We start from the raw sequence: 14458 nt of genomic DNA, 5'->3' as shown, positions 1-14458 counted from the left end.
CAGGGAGGCTTTGGTATTAGTCCAGTCATATAAAAAAATTATAAAAGGTCTTTATTTCTGAAAGGCCAGTATCAGTTGAACTGACTATAAACCCCGTACTGCCCATGCCATAAGGCAAAAATCCAACTGAAACTACAGAGATTACTTTTCAGTTACAAATGCACTATTTGCAAATGAAATACAAACTTTGGACACATTTGGTGGTTGCTGGCACATCCTCCCAGGTATTTGAGAAACGTGCAGTGAAGCAGAGCCTGGAGCGAGGCTCTGTACAAGATAATCTGATTAACCCCTCCCCAAAGTCTGCCCAGTCTCAGACCGTTTGAGGGCTGAGAATGGCAGAGGTACCGATGAGGATGAGATTCTGCCAGAAGTAATTATGTCCACGAGCGACTAAAAACCCTGAGACCAGGGGAACAGAGTCGGTTGTTTTGCCTGAACAAATCTCAAATTGGCAACAATCGTAAGAGGCTGAGATTGCGGAGCCCGACTACTACTAGTCATACTGTGACTTCTGTCTGAAACCCTCCACCCTGCCCAGCACAGCCTGGAGTGTGCCCCACTCCCTCCCACTGAATCAGCCCCAGTGATGCTACATGGCTCACCTTTCAAGCATTCTTTGCCTCCCTTCTTGTCTTTTTGGGAGAAAATATGGGCTAATACCTTACTGCCCCATTATGGATCAGAGTGGAACCTATGAAACCCACCTTACACATGAGTCAGACAGAAAGAGAGCAAAGTGTGCAACCCTTGCTGACAGAGGAAGGGATGCAAGTTCCCAGATTCTGCTGAGCAGTCCTAATGCCTAGTACATGGGTCTGAAAGTATGGTGTAAAAGAGGGTCCAATCCATATCCCCATTTTATTGATTGGGAAACTGAGGCACATGGAGGGCAAGGCCACACAGCAGGCCAGCAGCAGAGCCAAGAATAAAAGCCAGGTCTCTTTAGCACAATCCTTTACCCTGTCCATTAAGTGGCACTCTGCCTCAGTACACCGGGATGGGGCGGAAGGCATCACTCAAGTGCCTGAGATCCTCACACACATTAATTACTCCATCCCCACACTAACCTACTTGAGTATCATCTCCCCATTTCACAGATACAAGATTGAGGCCCAGAGAGATAAAGCGGGATTCGACCAAAATCTTACAGCTTCACACAGTTTTAAGGCCAGGTAGGACCATCAGAATATCTAATCTGACTGCTGGTACATCTGAGGCCCTTACATTTTCCCCAGATTAGGACTATATTGCTGTTTAAGATGAGCTAGCTTTGCAGTTGCTGTACACTCCACTTCCTGTTCCTCAAGCAGAGCCCTTCTAGGAATCAGTCTGTCCTCTGCTTGTCTCTGTGCTTGGCTCTAATTGTGGGCAGAAGAGACAGGAAGCAGAATGGAGGCCTTGAAGAGAAGAACCATGAATTGCGGGTGTGCTGCTGGCACCCTCCCGACTAACGGCCTGCAGTGCCCCAATGAGTTTCCACCACACGATGGAGCGGGGCAGGCAAAGACTTTACCCCAGACTCTGATGCTCTGCCAAGCCTCTGAAGTCCAGCTGGGCTGCTACTGGGAGACAACTTGGGCACTGTCAATGCACATGCCTTGAAGGGCATCCCTAAAGTCAACCCTTAGCAGCAGTACAGAATTGCCTCAGTTTCCCTTATACTGCATTAGGGTTAACAGTGAGTTAACAGTACCAGAGGCAGGTGTATAGCAGCAGTGAGCTCCCTCCGTCACCCTACTCCCAGCGCTTCCCCATCTGGCCTTATACACACCCTCACAACAGCTCCAGGTTCTCCTCCACATCTCTGCCCATGCCCAGGTGCTGACCCACAGCACCTCTAGCTTTCTCCTGGGTCCCACAACTTTGTCAACCTCTTGCTATTCCAGTCCTGGGCCTCCCCGCACACTTCTGATGTCTCTCCATCCTCCCGCAGTCCCTTTCTCTCCCATCCTGCTTCTCCTTACAGCATGCTTACACCCCTGGCCGCCCGGGATAACCCATATGGGGCCATCCCAGAGCAGAACTGGGACCTTGCCACGTCATTTAGTCATAGGGGAAATATTTGTGAAGGGCTGTGCTGACATACCACTTCTGTCCCAAGCTAGATTTGATTCCAGGAAGCCTCCCTCAGAAGGCTACTGTTCAGCCTGGCACTCGTCCTGTGACTCCCCCTGAGGCTCTCCACCCAGCCCAGCCTAGAGCCTGCCCCATGCCCTCCCACTGGGAAATCCTCCCCGCAGCTGGCATCCAATGGAAGCTGAAGTAAAAAGCAGCTTGTGCCACTACTCCCGGGGCACCTTTGAGTGACTGCCACACATGGCAGGTCTGTCACGGAGCCTCGGCTTTGCTGGCCCACACCAAAGCCATGCATCTCTGTCTCCTGGGAGCCCTGCGGGGGGTGGGCGAGAGGATGACATTGGCATGAGCTGGAGCATCGCTGTGGCTTCAGTGCCCGTGGGATGGGCTGCTTTGCCAGCCCAGGGGGATGCCGGTTATTTCTACGCAGAGCAGACCCAGCCCAGGGAGCAGCCTGGTGACTTTCCACCCCACATTGCCCCACCTTGCCCGAAGGCTTGAGCCCCAAACTAGAAGGGCCCTATGACAAGCTGGGCCCTGAGGGCAGATGTGGCACCTCCCAGGGACACCCTAGCCCTGCCCGCACTATCTTGTTTGCCACACCTTGATGTTCTTTCTATATTGATTGGGAGGCTGTCCCTGAGTCCCGGGGTGATCCACCCAGTCCCCGACCAATGCTACCAGACTCTCCATCTCTGGGCCCTCCCTCTGCTAACAGACCCTCACCTGTTCCTGGCAGGTGGCCCACAGGCCCGGTCAGACCTGCTCGTGCCCTGCTGGCACCACTTGGGCTCTGTGATCTCAGGTCACGACCTTAGTGGCCCTAATTAAACCTTAAAGGGCTCTAATCCTGGCTTCCAGGCTCCCCCATTGCCATGCCCATGTCTCACACGTGTCACTCGTGTCATCCACCTTCCTGTGCAGGCTTCAGCCCCCTTGGTTATAGTCCAGGGGTTACTGTGGCTGCACCCTCACTCCAGCAGCCAGGTTAGAGCCCGAGCCCACTTACTCTGGCCCAGTTTCTCAGCCTCTGGTCTTCCCAGCTTTAGGGCACCCCTGGATCTCTGCCCCCCTTTCTAGCTTCAGCTCCACCAGCTAGACCTTTTACCCTCTCAGCTTTGGCCCTGTCTCTTGTGTCACTGTCCCTCGCAGGGCTCCAAAACCTGCGTGCTTCTCAGGCACCCCTTTGTGACCTCTTTACTACTCCTACAGCCACAACCTGGTCCTCTGGAAAAACCGAAACAAGCAGCGCAAGCAAACAGCTTAAAATAAAGCCTGCCAAGCTCCCTCTGGGTCCCTGTGCTGCTGCAGAAGCCTGCCCCACAACTCATAGGTCCTCTCTGAGCCCCGGGGATACCCGGCCTGCAGCTTCCACTCCTGACAGCATAAGATGATAGGAGCTCCCCACATTGCAAAGCACAGAGCAACACCAGCCTCTGCCTCAGGATCCCAGGTGTATCCCCTGAGCTCCTCCTTCTCTGCAGGTGCAGGTGCACCTTCTCAGCTTAACGAGCAGCCTACTGCTGTTTCTCTGGCTGAGCGGGACTTGTTCCCCTCCTGCCTACCAAGGGCTCTGTCCTACTGTCCTGTTGCAATGCAGCCTGCCCCACAGTAGGCACTTGCAACCCCTTAGCTCCCTGGCTGCCTACTCCCCTGCAGCTAGCCTATGTGCAGCTGCTTGCACCTGCCCATGGATGTTCGTGCTGCTGTTTTTCTCTTACAGTAACAGGAGCCTCTGGCTCCCTGTTACAGGCCCATGCTGAGTCTCATGGCACATTTAATCTTGGTCTCTTTGACAAGAGGCCAATCAGTGTCAGCAATGAGGGTAGCTAATGTGAAGTAGCTCCTGGAGGCTGCAGCTGTGATGCGGGCCCTGTTAGGCAAGGCTATCTACAGGTACAGAGAGACAGCACTGCTCTGGAGAGCTCACGGTCTGAATAGATTGGTCAGACACAGGCAGTCTCCAAGGAACCCATCAAACCTGTCTTATACAGGGGCCATCAAAGAGAAACAGAGCAAAGCCTTCCTTGTACTAAATAAGGAAAGGCTGGCACTGGAGGTGATACAAGTTCCCCGATTCTATTAAGAGCGACTAATACCCAGTGCTTTTCCTCATGTATCTCAAAGTGTCTTGGGAAACTGAGGCAGAGAAAGCGGCAGTAACTTTTCCAAGCTCACTGAGCAGGGCAGCAGCACAGCCAAAATGGAAACCTGGTCTCCAGGGGCATGGTCCAATGTCCATTAGACCTCTCTACCTCCAGGCAGTAGCAAAGGACTTGGAAGACCCCGCTCATGGCTGTATCTGTGCTCCTCACAACAGCCACATGGGTAGCATCAACCCACTTTACAGATGGAAGACAGAGGCTAAGCAAGGGAAAATGTGATCTGCCTACAGCCTCATAGTTTCACCAGGTTTAAGGCCAGAAGGCACCATTAGAGCATTTAACTTGACCTGCCATGTAGCACAGACCTTTACATTTCAACCCAGTGCTTCTGGGTAAAACCCAAAAACATTAGTTGGATTAAAACACTTGGGTCCTCAGAGGACTAAAATGCCGTGTGCCTCAGGAAGAAAACCAGAGAGATTACCAATGGTAATCATGGTAAACATAATGGTATGACGGCAGGGAGTTTATCTGGTCCTTTCCTTTTTCATGCCCTTGTCTGACAAGGAATTTAGCAGAACTCTCAGATTCATTGGACTGACTGGGCTGTGCTGTGAGTGCTTCTGCTATGGCCTCAGACTTGCACTTGCTAGGCTGCCACCCCTTCACCTTAGCACCTATGCCATCTCAACCCTTGTTGAGTTGGTGAGAGTTGCCCAAATGATCCCAGCAGCCAAACTATGCCTCGTACTGCAGAAGGCATACTATGCCTCATACTCACTTCCACATCCATTTCCCAGCCACGTGATCAGCGGCAAATTCCTTCCAGACCCGACTGGCAGCTAGTCTGTCTCTGAGTACAGCAGCCACACATTTCCACCTGCAGATTCTCTAACCTGCTGAAGGCATGGAATTGCTCTTTATGGCATCCTCTAGATTCAACTGCAGTCAACCCTGCTAGCTGTGCACTGAAAAAAAAAGTTCCTTCCTGACCTTCAGCTGGAGCCTGAAGCATAAGATTTGCTTGCAGTTGTTCTAATGCCATTCTGTCAGGGTCACAGGCATGTTAGGGGCAATACAGCTGATCCTGTTCTCCATCTGGTCCATAAAGGAAGGGGAGGAAAAGGAAAACTCCCAGATGCCAAGGCTACAAAGCACCATCACTGCTGTACAACCTCCTCCCAGGCTTCAGAATTTTTCCCAGAAGCTGAATTGAAGTACGGTTGGTTTTTTTAAAAAGCTACCGAATTGGCTTGTGCAGACTCCAAGTGTGAGTGAGTCCACCTTGGGATGCCATTCCCATGTTTAATCCCTCTCATTACTAGGAGATTGTGTTGTACTGAAGACTGAAGTGTCTACCTTCAACTGCCAGTTGATGAAGAGGTTTATTCTCCTGTCTACCAGGTTGGAAAGCCCCTCACATCAGATCCCTTTTCCACATGTAAATGTCTTTACTCAATGATGAAGCCACCTGTCAGCCTCTTCTTCGATAAAACCAAACAGGATGAGTCCTTTAAGCATCACATTGCAAGGCAGGTGTTTCCAGCCCTCTGGATCATCTTTGCAGCTCTCCTTTGAATCTCAGTATTTCTACATCCTCCTGGAAGTGCAGAAGCTGGATGCAGTATATTAGTCGAGGTCTGAGCAATGCTGTGGTATAGGGGCAAAATCCCTTCCCAACCTAGTATTCCCCAAATACCTCCAAGGAGTCCATTCATGCCCCACATTGCCTTGGCAGTTTGTGTTGTAGTGATTATCTGTTCCAACTCCTAGATCCTTTTCAGAGGTGCTGCTTGCCAAGGCAGTCTCCCACCCTGTTGGACTAAGCTGCACTCTTGGTTCCCAGGTCTGTGACCTGCCATTTGTCCATATTAAAATACATTCTGTTGGACGGCAACCCTTTAACTAGGAGATGTGGCTAATAATCTTCTAGCCTGCTCTCATTGTTTGCTACCCCACCAGTCTGGTGTCATCTGGAAACTACACCACCAAAACTTTTATACATCATCTAGATTGCTGGTAAAAATAGAATCAGAACAAGAACTGCTCCCGGCAGGAGCCTGCGAGGAACAGCCTAGTTCACTGATACTTCCCCAAGGTCGCACAAGAAGTCTGCAGCAGAGCCAGGACCTGAGTCTGCATCCTTAGTCTCCCAAAGCAATATCTCCACCATGAGACTTTTTCAGCTCCACAGAGGCTCCCTGGTAGACACAAAGCAGGGCTACTAGGCTGTGCCATCCATGACGTGACCTGACTTGTGTACCTACCAGTAGAGTCTTCTTCTGGGCAGGCGAGAGGCAGACGAGAGGAGCAGGCAATTATTTTGGGCAGAGGACTGCTTACTGAGTTTTGGCAATCCATCGAGGGCCGTGTGACAGGCAGTCAGGGGCAGATATATACATTTTTAGGGGCCCCACAGGCCAGATAGAATGGCCTGGCAGGTCGTATCTGGCCCGTGGGTCACATTTTGCCCATCCCTGAGCTAAATGGTACCCGAAGTGGTACCGTTGTGGGTTGAGTCTCGGGGCATTGAAGCTGGTAGGTGTAAGCAACAGTCTTCATTCAAGATGAATATAACAGAGACCTCCCACCCAAGACAGGCCTATGTCACTGCCCAAAACAAGGACATATGTGAAACCAGTCAGGAATTAGAACTATGTGGGTAGAGGGTTTCCTTGGGCATTGTTTCTGGTAGAGGAGTATGTGGGGCCTGAAGAGAAGCAAGGAGATAGCCTGGACACAGATGGAGGGAAGGAATAGTAAGCCAGACTCAGCAACAGAAGTGCAAGGCCCAGGAAAGACAGGGGAACAGAGGACACTGTTGGGTTGGGTGCTGTCAGAAGGAGGCTGGGAGCAAAGTCACTGCTTGCTTGACTCTTGCTTCGTACATCCAGCTCCATCATCAGGTTCTGCTCTGAACTGGTATCATTTTCAAGACCTTTACTTTTTTGAGTCCAAAAGGCGTCAGTAAGGTTGCTTGAATGGTGGTGCTGTTCAGCTCACAGGTGACAGATCAGAGTTGGGGACCCCGATACTCTGCCTGCTGTTTCAGAGGGGAAGCAATGTAATCAGGCATGGCTCTGAACTGCTGCTCAGAGTAGGGATGGGAAAACTGGACCCACCACCCCATCTACACATAGCTGAGCGAGTAACATGGTGGGTCTCAGTCCAAGTGCATGGCAGGAGGTGTCCGTCTCACAGGGGGCACGAGCCAACGGAGAGGCTGACAGCTGAGTTGGCCAACGGGAATGGACACTGTCCATAAATGAGGTGGTCTGAGAAATACAGACTTTGTGCTGTATCTGGCCTGTGTCCAGCTGGGTTTTCCCTCTTCAAAACTGGCAATAGAGTGACTTTGCCCTAGCGCAGAGATGAGAGGAGAATCCATTGCTTACTGTATTGCCCAGGGCCCAGTTCAGGGGCTGACACCATGGACCAAAGAGCCCTCCAGCTCACGCAGACAGAGAGCAACACAGGGAATGCCTGCAAGCCCAACTGTATCACTAACAAGCCCCTCGCAACTGGCCTCTGCCTGGCCCCTGTGAACTAGCACTTGAGGGGGGAACTGTGAGCATGTGTGGTGGGCAGGGGAAGGAAGCCCAGTTCCCTTTATGTAACACAAGTACAAATGAGTTAATGCAGTTCAGGAGAAGTCAGAATGGCAGGGATTTCCCCTGAGCGGTCTTACCTAACCCAGGGTTAAGTAACAGACACTGACCCATTAAGGAAACCCCAAGATGTGAAGCCCCCAATGTGTAGCATGACTGACCCCTGAAAAATGCTGATTTTACAGGACTCGGATTCGAGATAGACCATACTCTGGTTGAGGGCAGAGCCCAAATACTGTTCCAGTTGTGGCTGGCACCAAAGTCTGACAGTATATTTTGATAGCATTGAATACATCTCCCATCACCCATGCCAGCCTCACTACTGAGCCAAAGGCTTGTTACTGCTAGCTGGAGAAGGAATCCAAATTGTCATGAACATTTTCCAACTCTCCAGTGCTGATGAGCAAAAGGGGCAACTTCCTTCTTTCCCATCATGGTTTTCCTCCCTGATTCTTCTACTGGCCTTGCAGAAACAGAAGATCTAAAGAAGACCTGTGGATCCTAAATTTTCCCTGGATTTGGAGAAAGCTCACAGCCAGCTGTTTGAACTGAAGGGGTCATTTCCATTCTAACACCCTTCAGCTGGGAAGAAGTCCAGATCTGACCTGGGGTCAAAGTTAGTTCCCAGTCATCACCTTATTGGAGTCTAATTGACAACACACGGGGAGGGTATGAGATGACTACTAATGATATGCTGCACCTGCACTCACAGATCTCCTAGGGCTTTAAAAGATTTAGTAAAACCTTTCACCAGGTTCTCCCTAAATAGGCCAGAGGCCATCACTGAAATGCAGCCACCTCTGGGATGGACTGTAACAGCTGTGTGATAGCGCCCAGAAACACTGCACAGCAAGTTAGGATAGGAAATCAAGTATAACTCGGCGTGATTTTAAAATCTTGTGATTTGATCATGATTTCTGCGATGGTTTGTACCCTCCCCTCCAGTCTGGGTGGCATGCGATTAGCTGAGGGTCTCAGCTTTCCTTTAAGATGAAGTCACTTTTGAGCACTCGTGGCTGCGGAGGCAAAATGTGAAACAAAAGTGCGACCCTGGAGGCTGAGAAACTAGAAGGGAAATGACATAAGCACCAAATTCTTCTTCATTTCTTTTTAAATTCGGATGTTTGCAAACCAGGTTCCTGGTTCCCTGGGGCCGGCCTGATGATGTTTGAATGCTCAGGAGTGACCAGACCATGATGGCATGCCAGGGGCCTTCTCAGAGGAAAGAAGGTGGTGCTCCTACAAACTGGATATCCCCCACAATGTCCACTGTGGCATCAGGCCTTGGACTCTAATGCCACTTGGAAGCAAGTGGTTAAAAATAAACCTGTTGAAGTGCACGGGGCTTTGGAAAGATCTCTTTAAACGAATAAAAGTGAAAGGGCCCCCCACCGCTGTGGGAGGAGGAAACCCTCCTGGTTCAGGTGGAGTTCCCCTCCTGCACAACACAGTCTTTGGCGCAGGATGGCGTCCGCCTACGAACAGGAAGCCCTTTGTACTTTCATGGTGTGTGGGGGGCTGGGGATGTCCTCTCAATGGAAAGAAAACGGATCCCCACGCGCAGCCCTCGCACGTGCCCCTTTCATCCGCCCCCACGCTGGCGGGGGTGTCTGGAGAAGCACCGAGCTCTGGCATGGGCCCTGCCTGGGGTGAGCCTCTGCAGGGCCATGGGAAAGGCTGGCTTCAGCCTTTGGGAAGATGCTCTTGCGAATGCTCCTCCTGCCTCGCATCTCTTGTGGGTGGGAAAAGGTTAAAGCCGTTCCTTTTGGCAGGAGGCCTAAAGGAGAGCGTTCCAGGGCTGTGCACTCGCTGCTCTGAGGTCTATGAAGAGATGCACACAGAAAGAGGGGAAGGGGGATGGGAGATGGTGACAGAGAGGAGGGAAGGAGGGAGAAAAGAAGCAAGGAGCAGGCATTGGAGTGAGGAGCCAGGCAGAGACAGGGACTGAGGAAAGGCGGAGGTGGTGACAGAGGAAAAGGAGAGAGGAAAGAGGGAGAGATCTGCACCGAGAAGGAGAGATGGAGTTTGTTCTGTGTGGCTAGCAGGGACAGCATGGGCCTGATACTGTCTCATGAGCCAGCAGTGTTACCCGCTTCCCTTCTCATGTGGTGCCCCACTGGGAGGATTTCTCTGATTTTCCCATTTCTATGCCAAGAGGAAACCAGCTCTTTGCACGCTCCCAGCTGGGGTCACTAACAAACAGGAGCAGGGAACCACATCTCGTTGCCGAGCTTGGAGCCCTTAGAGGCATCTGCCCTGCAATTCTGGCCAAATGAACTAAGCACAGAGGTCTGCCACTGATTCCCTGTCCAACCTTGGGCAAATCATTTCCCTTCTCTGTGCCCCCATCTCACCATCAATAAAATGGGGATAAAAACACGGACTCACCTTTGGGTCCACGGATGGGAAGAGCTGTAGATGGGTCTGGAGTCATGATGATTGCCGCTCACTTGCACCACTGACTTCACTAAAGCTGCACCGGTGTCATAGAGACAATTTTAGCCCCTCTGTTTCATGAGCGAGGCCCACAGAGGAGCAGATGGAGGAGGAGCAGAAAGGTGAGGGGAGAAAGAAGGAAGCAGCCAAAGGTTTGAAGACAGAGAAGATGGACCCAGAGAGAAAGCGACTGGCTCTGCCTGTCACACCAGTGGTGACTCCCACATAGGGTCTTTGCATAGGCTTTGTTATGGACGGGGGGAAAGGCAGAGAGATGGAGAGGGAAATAAAAAGGAAGAGAAGGCAGTGGCTATGGATGAGATGATCAATAGATTCCCAATAAAACTAAGGGCTATGGCTGTATGTGCACCCATTCTATCCCATTTATACCCCCGGTGTGAATGCCCAGAGCAACGGGGTGAGGCCCCAACTATCTGACTCCCTTTCTCTTCCCCATGAAACGTAGGGCACGTCTACACATTGCCCTATGGTGACATTGTTACTGAGCCATGCTTTAGTACTCCTTTTGGAAGTCCTAAAGCATGGTGCAGTAACCGCCTGCACCGCACCATATGCACGGTGCATGGTTATTGCTAGCAGCTACTTCTCCGTAGTGGTGCACTATAAGTGGGGAGCGCACCACTATGGCAAAATAGCTGGTGGTCACGTGTAGACATGTGTAGCGTCACGCGTAGACACAACCATACGTATGTACTGCACTCTGCTGCCCCAAGTAACCCAATGGAGCCCATGGGTGTTGTTTAGGGCCAAGGACTGCAAGGCAGAGGATGCCAACGAGATGCGTTCAAGCAATGGTCTTTCAATACAGGCAGTGAAGGCTGCTCTTTAATAACAAGAGAGACAAGGTCACATTTGAAACAACTGGTGGGGGCAGAACATGTACAAGAGCTATTACTAATTACTATTATGTTAGAAGTGTCAGGCTTAGTTGTCATTTGTTGTATGAGCACAGAACACACAACCTACCCCTGCCCTAAGGGGTTTACAGTAGAAGTTGTCCTCTGACTTCTTTATCAGGCCAATTTTCCACTGAATTTTTCCTTTTTTTGGCAACTCAGAATTTGTTTCCTTGTGCTGGACTGGCAGCAGGAAGCTCCTCCTTGTCACTGGGTGCAATACGGTTGCATTTTTTCTGCGGGAAAGAGAGTTCATCCATTCAGATAACAACAGCAAAGTTACTACCCCTCTGCTAGCACTCCGTGATCCTGGAAAGACATTTAGGGCCAAGTACAACAGCCAAGCAAGTACTACACAAGCAGGTGGGTCCAGAGTCCTAGGCAACACCTCTTACAAACAATGCCATGGCATCATTAATGGCTGGGCAAGCTCCAGCGCCTCTGAGCTGGGAGGAAGCGGCGTGGAGACAGACAGAGCTGAGCCCTTTGGTAGCATCACCCCTTCCCCTCCCATCAACAGGCGACCCTCAGGATCTCGGGCCGATTTCTGGTCTCTCATTGGATTCCACCTGGAGATGCGTCCAAGGAAGGCTTTGCTGTGGGATGCAATCTCCGCGCGTGGCAGGGGGAAGCACTCGGCATTTGTCCTGTGCCACCTAGTGGGTGAATGTTGTTACTCTTTGCAAGGGCCAGAGAACTTCACCACCCCCGGTTGTCTGCTTCAAATTGTTGTGTGTGAAATAGGGGGGTAGGAGGGTGTGGAAGAAGTGGAGGGGACAGCCCTTAGAGAAGGAAGTGTGCATAGCCTCATATAATAGAGCCTGCCGCGGGAAAATTGTATTCCGCTGGGACATGAAAGGGATGCAGACAGACGTGCCAGTTCATTCCCAAGTGGTGTCTCCAAAGCCCAGTGTGGCCTAGGACCAGGTTGTCTCAGGGACTGACTCCCGATTGTCTCAGTTCCATGCAGCAGAAGTGCTTTGCCAGGGAGCGGTGTCTAATGGCTAGGGAAGAGGTCCAGGGCGCAGGGCCACTGGGTGCCGTTCCCAGCTCTGCAGCTGACCTGTTGCGTGATTGCTTCATGCCTCAGTTCCTCCGTCTGTGAAATGGGGTTGTTAACACCATGAGAGACGATGGCAAGGCTTTTAGTGAGTGCTGGAGATGGGCAGAGTGGGGCACTCTCCATGGACCTCCCCAGCCGTTCAACTCCAAGGGTGAATGTTCACTCAGGACCAATGCCTGCTCTCAGCACACCAGCACCACTCCAGAGTGGACGCAAGCGGAGTGAGCGTGCATGGACATTGGTGCAGCCCTGCCCTTTCTGGTCAAAATGATGCAGGTGCTGAAAAAAATGCTCTGAAAAGCTGGAGGAGAATTCGGGGGAGCTGGGCTTTCCCTCTGGGCCGTGGGATCTGGACACAGCCTGGAATCCCTTTAGGAAAAGTGCTGAGCTGGGCTGGGATTGTACCTCCAGCGCCGTGGGGAAGAGCAGCCTTTGTGCGTGTCCCACGGGGAGAGCTGCCTGTTCCTCCGCTGCGTGCTCAATTTCACAGCCATTTGCCTTTCCTTATTAGAAAGCAAGGATTTCACTGCAGGGCAACACTCAAGCAGAGTCAATTCAGCGCACAACCAGGATGGTTTCTGAATGAAACAGCAAACAACGTGAATCCATAAAGCAAACCCCGCCACGGTCTCTTGGCACGGGGCTGCTACAAGGGCTGGCCCAGTTCCTAGCCCCCTGGGGTGTGATGGCAGTGGATTTCCAGAGTCCTGACCTGGCACTGCAAGCAGAGACACAAACAACAACCCCCTCCCAGAGTATCTGCCTTTACTCTAGGGCTCCCAAACTTCAAAGCCAGAGCCAGCTGCTTTGCAACCTGTTGGACACACCCTCCCCTCAACAGACCCAGGACAGGTCCAGGCAGTTCGTTTCCCTGTCTTACAGGTCGAAGGGAGCATCATGAGACTGGAGACAGGTGGCAACGATGGGCCCAGGCGCCAGTGCAAATAGGGAGCACAAAGGGAATCTGGTTCCTGATTAGGGCCCAGAGGCACAACTGTAATGATCATAATGCTGCACCCACTAAGGAGTTGCCCAATACCCAGCTGCAGAGCGTGGCACCAGCTGGACTGGAGCTCTAGCTGAAGAATGGTTTTGCTTCTCTCTACGTGGTGGAAGGTAGTTTCCCCATCTCTTCTATGTGTCCCAGGGCTCCCCTTCTCCCACAGCTTCCCCTAACCATCTTGTCCCCAGTCTCCTAGCTTGCTGGCCTCCTAAATGTATGGTGAGCATGGAACATAGATTGCCGCTTCCTGGAGCAGAGGACCTCCCACAGCCACATCCCTCTGCTAAGTCACCCCTGAGCTGGGTCTCCAGCCCTCCAGCTCAGTGGACTCCTTGGGTCTGATTTGCCTTGGTGGTCAAGCTCAGCTCCGATGCCAGTTGGCGGGGAGCTCCAGTTGTGGACAGGCCCCTTAGTCCAAACACAGAATCATAGAAAATAAGGGCTGGAAGGGACCTCAGTCCCTGCTAGTCCAACCCCCTGCTCAAAGCAGGACCATCCCCAACTAGATCATCCCAGCCAAAGTTTTGTCTAGCCAGGTCTTAAAAACCTCCAAGGATGGGGAGTCCACAACCTCTCTGGGTAGTTGGTCTCAGTGCTTTACTACCCTCCTAGCGAGAAAGTTTTTCCTAATATCTAACCTCAACTTCCCTTGCTGCAGCTTGAGCCCATTGCTCCTTGTTCTGTCATCTGCCCCCACTGAGAACAGCCCAGCTCCAGCCTCTTTTGAACCCTGCTTCAGGTAGTTGAAGGCTGCTCTTAAATCCCCCCATAGTCGTCTCTTCTATACACTAAATAAGCCCAGTTTCCTCAGTCTCTCTTCACAAGTCCCCAACCATTTTCATTGCCCTCCACTGGACTCTCTCTAATTTGTCTACATCCTTTCTGTATAGGGTTGGCGGGGGGGCAAACAGGATACAATACTCCAGATGTGGCCTCACCAGCACCCAATAGATGGGAATAATCCTCTAAAACAGCGGTTCCCAAACTCCGACAGATTGAGCACCACCAATTTAAAACAATACAACCTTAAGTACCACCAGCACATTTTTGTCATACCAAGTAATGATAATACATCTGTTAACGCGCGCCACTGACAGGTTGTCCACTGCTGGTACGCATACCACAGATTGGGAACCCGCTGCTCTAAAAACACGGTGGTGACCATTTGTGTGCGGTGTCCAGGACACCTGTTGGACCGGGTTGAGGGAGACGGAGCAGGAAGGAGTTGTGGAGGGTTTTCAGCTGGC

At 51.6% G+C, this 14458-nt stretch overlaps 1 long non-coding RNA gene across 1 annotated transcript in view; it reads right to left on the bottom strand.

The window, feature by feature from the left end:
- Window positions 1–11118: 11118 nt before the first annotated feature.
- LOC102374414 overlaps window positions 11119–14458 on the bottom strand; it is an 18025-nt gene continuing 14685 nt past the window's right edge. The window contains exon 3 of the long non-coding RNA XR_324266.1: window positions 11119–11381. This is a non-coding gene — a long non-coding RNA (uncharacterized LOC102374414). The remainder of the gene's footprint in view (window positions 11382–14458) is intronic.

Source organism: Alligator sinensis, unplaced genomic scaffold, assembly GCF_000455745.1.
Source record: "Alligator sinensis unplaced genomic scaffold, ASM45574v1 scaffold103_1, whole genome shotgun sequence".
Lineage (NCBI taxonomy): Eukaryota > Metazoa > Chordata > Crocodylia > Alligatoridae > Alligator > Alligator sinensis.
Note: the sequence above shows the minus strand (reverse complement) of the source record. Positions and strands in the feature narration are given on the sequence as shown.